Source organism: Triticum dicoccoides, chromosome 2A, assembly GCF_002162155.2.
Source record: "Triticum dicoccoides isolate Atlit2015 ecotype Zavitan chromosome 2A, WEW_v2.0, whole genome shotgun sequence".
NCBI classification, from domain to species: Eukaryota; Viridiplantae; Streptophyta; class Magnoliopsida; order Poales; family Poaceae; genus Triticum; species Triticum dicoccoides.
This window is the reverse complement of record NC_041382.1, coordinates 762,668,245-762,675,034: the sequence shown is the minus strand read 5'-3', so window position 1 is coordinate 762,675,034 and position 6,790 is coordinate 762,668,245. Positions and strand designations below refer to the sequence as shown.

The window sequence follows — 6,790 nt, the reverse complement described above, 5'->3', positions numbered from 1 at the left end:
AGAGAGCGAGCATTTCAGAAATCCCATCACAGACGCGGTGCATTGCAGGAAGGAAACTGTATTTATCTGATCGAAGTGGACAGCGAACACCAACTCACGCAACCTAAGAGTTCTGCATCCATACACTCGCTCACACACGAAGAAATTCAGTTAAACGTCACAATCGGCACGCCCAAGGTTCCTTGTTTTCCTTTTTCCTTTCTAAAATCAGGTGGAGTGTGCTACGAATGTTCTTATCACTTTGCACATGTGCTAAACAATCAGATACCTTCAATGTGTGCCTAAGTACCAAAAGTGGCATAGGAATCTGTTGTGTAACGAAAGACCATACCGTTTTTCGTTTAGCTAAGCTGGTTTGGAATGCTAGCAAAGGTGCCCGGTCAGCTCCTAAAACCAGAATTGCAAGGTTCAGACAAAGAAAACCGTGGCCGGTGGGTGATACAAGGACCTTTGCATGGAATCTGGGCAGAAAATTCAAGACCTGACTTTACTCAAAACAGGGGAGCAAATGGATGGAATTTCATTAGATGAGACACCCTGGGAGTAAGGTATATGAACAAAACAGAATTTCATTGGTGGCAGACACTAGGAGATAAGATATATGAACAAAACTAAGCTATTTACCTTCATCTACAAACAAGGGAAAACGACAATGCTGGCGCTACAGTCACCTGAATCCAGTGAAATTTTAGTGCTGACCACTGTTTGGGAAATGCTTTGATGCTAAATTTGCTAATGCGCCATGTTGATATAAGTAGGCACCGTGTTCTATTTTGGGCTTCGAGCTGGTTGATGGCTTATTTAAAAAAAATTAAGTAGATATAGACATCTTTCAATGCACCGATACCACAAGCCTTCATAAGATTCAAATTCAGCAAAAAAATAATAGGTCTCGTGGACTGGCAAATGTCCTTAACTTACCCACGAGCTAATCTTCTATGAAAATAACATTAGTGACACCAGATGATCAACCGCAACAAAGGAAAGGCCAATTGGTTATCATTGTCACTTAACATCATTTCCTTCAAGTAATGTTGAACGGCAATTCCCCTATAAGCTCCACTAATAGAGAACGGCTAAAACAATATACTACTACCAATATCATAGGAAAGCTATAAGTAACAGTAATGCAACTAGAAATGTTTATGGCAAGTTCGGCCCTACATTGTGAGATGTGCTGATGCTGAGAAGGCCTCGTAGAGCAATGACACGTGTGTCATGTTTTCACTTAAGGCACATAACTACGAAAAGTTAAAGGAGAGAACTTCCCCCTCAACCTCGTTTTTAAATGTTTTGATGCTTGCCGGCAAATTAGAGTTAGCTCAGCGTATAATTGATGTTGTCATTCTTGTCGGCACAGTGCAAGCAACAATTTGTGCTCGAATGGTTGTTTCACTGCACCCGCGTACGAAACTGATGGTGACGTCACCAAGGAGAGAGGTGAGAGCAAGCTGGGGCGATAGCCCCTCAAAATGTTCCATATGTAGTTCGACGGTGTTGGCGGCAGCTCGAGTCGCTGGTCGCATTCTGGACAATAAGAATATCGAGACGGCTCCGGCGAGCGTCCTCTCATGCCATGCTTGAACAAGACATCCTCTTGCCTGACGCACAACGTCTTCTCGCCATTGTCAAACCAAACGCTAGTCGGTACATTATTGTTGGTGTAGTATGCGGTGAAGCTGTAGTGCAAATCCCAGCACAACTTTTTGTCGTCACTGTCGGCCCACTGGTCCTGCGGTGGCAGAGACATAACCCATAACTGAAGAGTCGGAGGGAAGCCGGGCACTTTTACGGCGAGGCATAACCGCCCGCTCATCTCGAAGGCCTTCACCAACATATCCAAGGGATCATGTTCCAGTTTGACCCTCACAGCTGGGAGTTGGTCTTTTTTCTCTGAAAAACAGAAAAGAAAGCCCAGTATAAGAAAACAAATGAGAAAAGCCCGGATTTTTATTTCTGTGACAAATAAAAGCCCACTTTTTTGCTGTGCTACGAAAAAGAAAATCTGGGATTTTTGCTGTGACCAAAATTTTTGCAATAAAACGGTATAAAAGAAAACAAATATGCAACACTACGAAAGTTGCCATCATGGCAACATATGCAAAAACAAATATGGCGAAAAAATGTTTCTGTAGACGCATTGAAAAATTTCAAAAATGAAGAAAACATCTGAAGTTGTAGTGATATCGTACATGTAATCACCATCGCAAAACAAAGTACAAAGGATCAAAAATTTTGCCATGGGCAAAACAAATTTGAAGATCAAAACTTGTCGTGTTCTCAAACTAATTTGTAATTGTCATGGCAAACCATTCTTTCGATGGACATGGCAAAAGACACAACGAACCATGGCAAAAAATGCTTCTAGTTACCATGGCAAAAAACACATCTATAAAAAAAATACCAATTTTAGTTGCCATGGCAAGTTTGCCATGTTTTTTAACATCTTAATTAAGGCACTTTGTCATGTTCACCATGTTTTTAAACAACTTAATTAAGAGAAGTTTACCATATTTTTGAAGATCTTAAGTTTGCCATGTTTTTTAACATATTAATTTGCCATGTTTTTTGAACATCTTAATTTGCCATGGCAAGTTTGCCATGTTTTTGAACATATTAAGTTGACATGGCAAGTTTGCCATGTTTTTGAGTATATATAAACTTTGCCATGTTTATGAAAATCTTATGTAGCCATGGCAAATGTTTTTAGATAAAAAGGTGCCACGGAAAATGACATGAATTTTGTCGTATAGAGCCTTATACAGTATAAATTTGCTACTCTTTATGAACAAGGACAGCGATGAAAATTACCATGAACTTTGCAAGTATCAACTACATTTTTGGCACGTTGCAAAAAGAAGAAGAAGAAGAAGAAGAAGAAAAATTCCATGCTCATGGCAGAAAAATAAACAAGCTAAAATTTCCATGGCAATTTTGGAGATAGTGAACTTGAGTGAAAAATTGCCATCACAGCAACAAAATCATCACTATATAACATGCCAAGGTACATAATGTGTGAAAGTGCCCATGGCAAAAAAAAAAAGATTATATTGCCAGGGTCCATGCACTAAATTTGCCGTGATGTATGGACTAGACTTGCCATCGTTGTATAGAAAAGAAAAATTTTCCATATTGCGAAAGAAGAAGAAATTTTTGCCATGCTCATGGCAAAAAATATGAGCTAAATTGCCATGGCAATTTTGGAGATTGTGAACTTGGGTGAAAATTGTCTTCTCAGCAACAAAATCATCACTACATAACATGACCAAAAAATGTGTGAAAGTGCCCACCATGGCAAAAAGAAGAATATATTGCCATGGCAATCTACAGATTGTAAATTAGGGTGGTAAGAAGAGAAGACTATATTTATCATCTCTAAAGCTATTACAGACACTACTACACACAAAAATGTGAAGTTGACATGACTGATTGTTAGATGACATGCATTTACTGATAGAATTAACAACAATTTACAGTGAAACTATTCTAACAAAAGAATCTGCTATGCCTCTACTGCGTCATGACATGGCAATTTGCAAATGAACTGACAAGATTGAAGCGAAGGGGATGAGCAATATGCTACCTGCCGAAAGGGATCCACTGCCTTAGCAGTGCGTAGCCATGGGTGGTCGAGCTCGAGGAGGCATGAAACATATCTAACAAAAGATAAGCTCCTCTCTGCGCTCATGCAGCTCCTTGTACGTCGCCGGAGCCCCCGGAGCACGAGCGCTTGAGAGCGCTGTGCTCCCACTCCAGGAGCATCTTCCGCTCCTCTCCGTCAGGGCAGGCACACACGAGCTCCTCCGCCCGCTGTCTCCGGGCACGCCGCCGGAGCATCCACCCACACGAGCTCCTTCGCCGTGTTACTATAAAATAAAAAATCATGGCAACATTGACATGTTTTATGACAAGCTTATTTTAAAGTGACATGCACAGGTAATAAAATTAAAAATCATGGCAACATTGCCATGGATAAGAACCTAAAAGTAGAGCACGATTGGCCGTGCTACTCTTCTCAGAATTTGCCATGTACCGGTAATAAACCATTTTCAGAAAGTTGTCATAATGTTTGTAGCTGCACATGGCAAACTGGTATGGAAAATGAGGGATACACATGGCGGAACATGCTGTTTAGCTGTGAAAAAAGGGATTTGCACAAGAAAATGAAGACTAATATCGATGCCACACCCATATCCTTACTCACTGTATCAACAAGCTACTCCCTCCGTTCCTAAATATTTGTCTTTCTAGAGGTTTCAAATGGTGACTACATACGGAGCAAAATGAGTGAATCTACACTCTAAAATATGTCTATATACATCCCCGTATGTGGTGACCATTTAAAAACTCTAGAAAGACAAATATTTAGGAACGGAGAGAGTACTTGGAAAAACAAGAGAGGGGGTGCTCACCGGAGTAGGCTGTAGGCGGAGGAGACGTGGGGATGCGACGGAAGGTGTAGGATCCACACCTATGGCGGGCTCTTGCTGGCGCGTACGAGCATCTCCCTCCAGCACCAGATGGGGCGCCGGCACACCCGAGCATCAACTCCGGCCCAAAAACACTACGGCTTCACCAAGCGCACGGCCGCTCTAACCACCACCGTCGACATCGGGATGCCGTCGGCGAGACCTATCCACCGTCCACCACCACATGTCGAGGGGGTGGATGCAAACGGCCCGCACGAGCACCTCCGGCAGCTCTGTCCCACCGGAATCGCGGTACCACCTCGGCGTGCGTGGGTTCCTCTTCTCGCTGTCGTCGACAAGGTCACGGCATCGAGATCCGACTGCCGCGTGACGCGCGCGAGCCTCCGGCTCCGAGCCTCTGCCTCTGCCTCCGCCCGTGCGCCGCTGAGAATCGCAGCCGGCAACAACGCCGGAGAACCGCCAGGGAAGAGGGAGGGAGGACTCGCCGCCGGGAACTGAGAGAGAGAGATGGGGACGAGTGGGTGGGAAGGAAGAGGATAAGGGTGTTGAGTGAGTGAGAAGAGACAGAGGCGTTCGTGACGGCTCGCTTATTTCGCGAACGTAATCGTGCGCCGACGTGGCTAACTCCGGCTGCTCCAAGATGCGTGCAAATGATCCGGTGGTTTAGAGCACGTTCAGGCTGAAATCAATAAACCTGACGTTTGGCTCTTATCGATTCCAATATTAAAAACACCAGCTCGGGGACCCTGCGTTTAGGCTTGTAGCTGCCTCATTAACATCTTCCAGTATGCTGATACTAAATAGTATCTTGTTACGTTGAAATCTACTCCCTCCGTTCCTAAATATTGTCTCTCTAGATATTTCAATAAATGACTATATATGAAGCAAAATGAATGAATCTATACTCTAAAACATGTCTATATACATCCGTATGTGGTAATCCATTTGAAATCTCTATAAAGACAAATATTTAGGAAGGGAGGGAGTAGCGATTTCTCATGTTTGATAAAAATACAAGTTTTTTTCTCAACAAACCCACCAACTATTGTGTTATTGAAACCACAGCGGTAGCAAATACTATAAGCTTGTGTGTATAGCATTTTCAGGTTTTATTTAGGCGTGGAAATAGTATTTTCACTCGAAAAGAACATAAAGGGATCCATAGAGCTCGGCCACCATATGCACTTTTGGGGAGAAATAACATTGTTCATGTACACATGGAACTCTAGATGTAACCGAGCTTAGGCTTTCCTCCTCCCGTCGGCGCCACCGCCGTCCATCCCATCTCTGATGATCTTTGGGACATGTGAGTGCAGAAGGACCTCGGCCTCTCGCCAGCGGGAGGGACCTCGCGTTCGTTCTTGTTAGTTTCAGCGTCTTGGTTGGGATATGTAGCGGTGTCGATGTCCCTCAGTATGAATAATGTCTTCCATGTTCTATCCCCATTCCGATGGTGCGTCTAGTGACATTGGAGGTCGTGTTAGGTGTGTCTCGGTCGGATCTCGCGGGATTTGGTCAATACTGGTCCTCGGTGGATCTGTTTGGATCCATTCTTCCTTTGAGTGTTAATAACAAGTTTGATCCTTCCGATCTACGACTTCCTTCATTAGTCATGGTTGTTGCTCTGGTGCACTATTCCTGTTGTGGTGCCTTAGCACGACGACTTTTTGATTGCCTGCTAGTCTACTACAACAGAGTTTGCCCGGCTCTGATGAGGGAAGGGCAATGACGGCGGTGCGTCTTCAGCTCGTTCCCGTGCTTGTAATCATCGCTAGGTGGTGCACGGACCTGGTTGTAATTTTTGTTATCTCTGGTGTTTTTTCTATTGTCATGATTGACTATGAATAGATCGGAAGTTTCTCTCAGAAAAAACAAGTAGTAATGGTGCCGAGGCGGTAAGGAGGGTGAGTGTGCATAGATGGCCAGGCAAATGATGAGTGCGTTGCACCCACACGATCGATAAGGCAGTAGCATATAGATATATCCGTGTAGCTACTAGGCAGTAGATGGATCATGTGTCGACACCGGCGTGGTAAACATGATGCATTTTGCGAGACGCTCTAATCATTTCTCACCTCCGAACGGCCCTTTGCTGCTGTTTACCTTGAACACTTCCACCCAACCGAGCGAGCGAGCCAGCCGGGTTAGCTGCAGCCCCAGTCGACGCGCGGGCGGGCTAGCTACAGCTCCCCACCACGCGACCGAGCGAGCTTAATTCGCTTCGGCGCCACGCATCGCCGGAGCCTTCCCCACTGCCCCTGGGTCTCCATCCGTCAGCCCATCGACTTTGACCAGAATGGATGCTGGAGGATAGCTTGAGCTGCAAACAACATATGGATAATTAAGAAGAAGAGAATTGC

The 6,790-nt window shown here is 44.4% G+C and overlaps 1 long non-coding RNA gene across 1 annotated transcript; it reads right to left on the bottom strand.

Moving 5' to 3' along the window:
• Positions 1 to 992: 992 nt before the first annotated feature.
• LOC119357068 lies at positions 993 to 4,982 on the bottom strand. Its single transcript, XR_005172116.1, has 3 exons — positions 4,413 to 4,982; positions 3,584 to 3,866; positions 993 to 1,893 (listed from the first exon to the last, which is right to left on the bottom strand). It is a non-coding gene; the product is annotated as an uncharacterized LOC119357068 (long non-coding RNA).
• Positions 4,983 to 6,790: the final 1,808 nt, after the last annotated feature.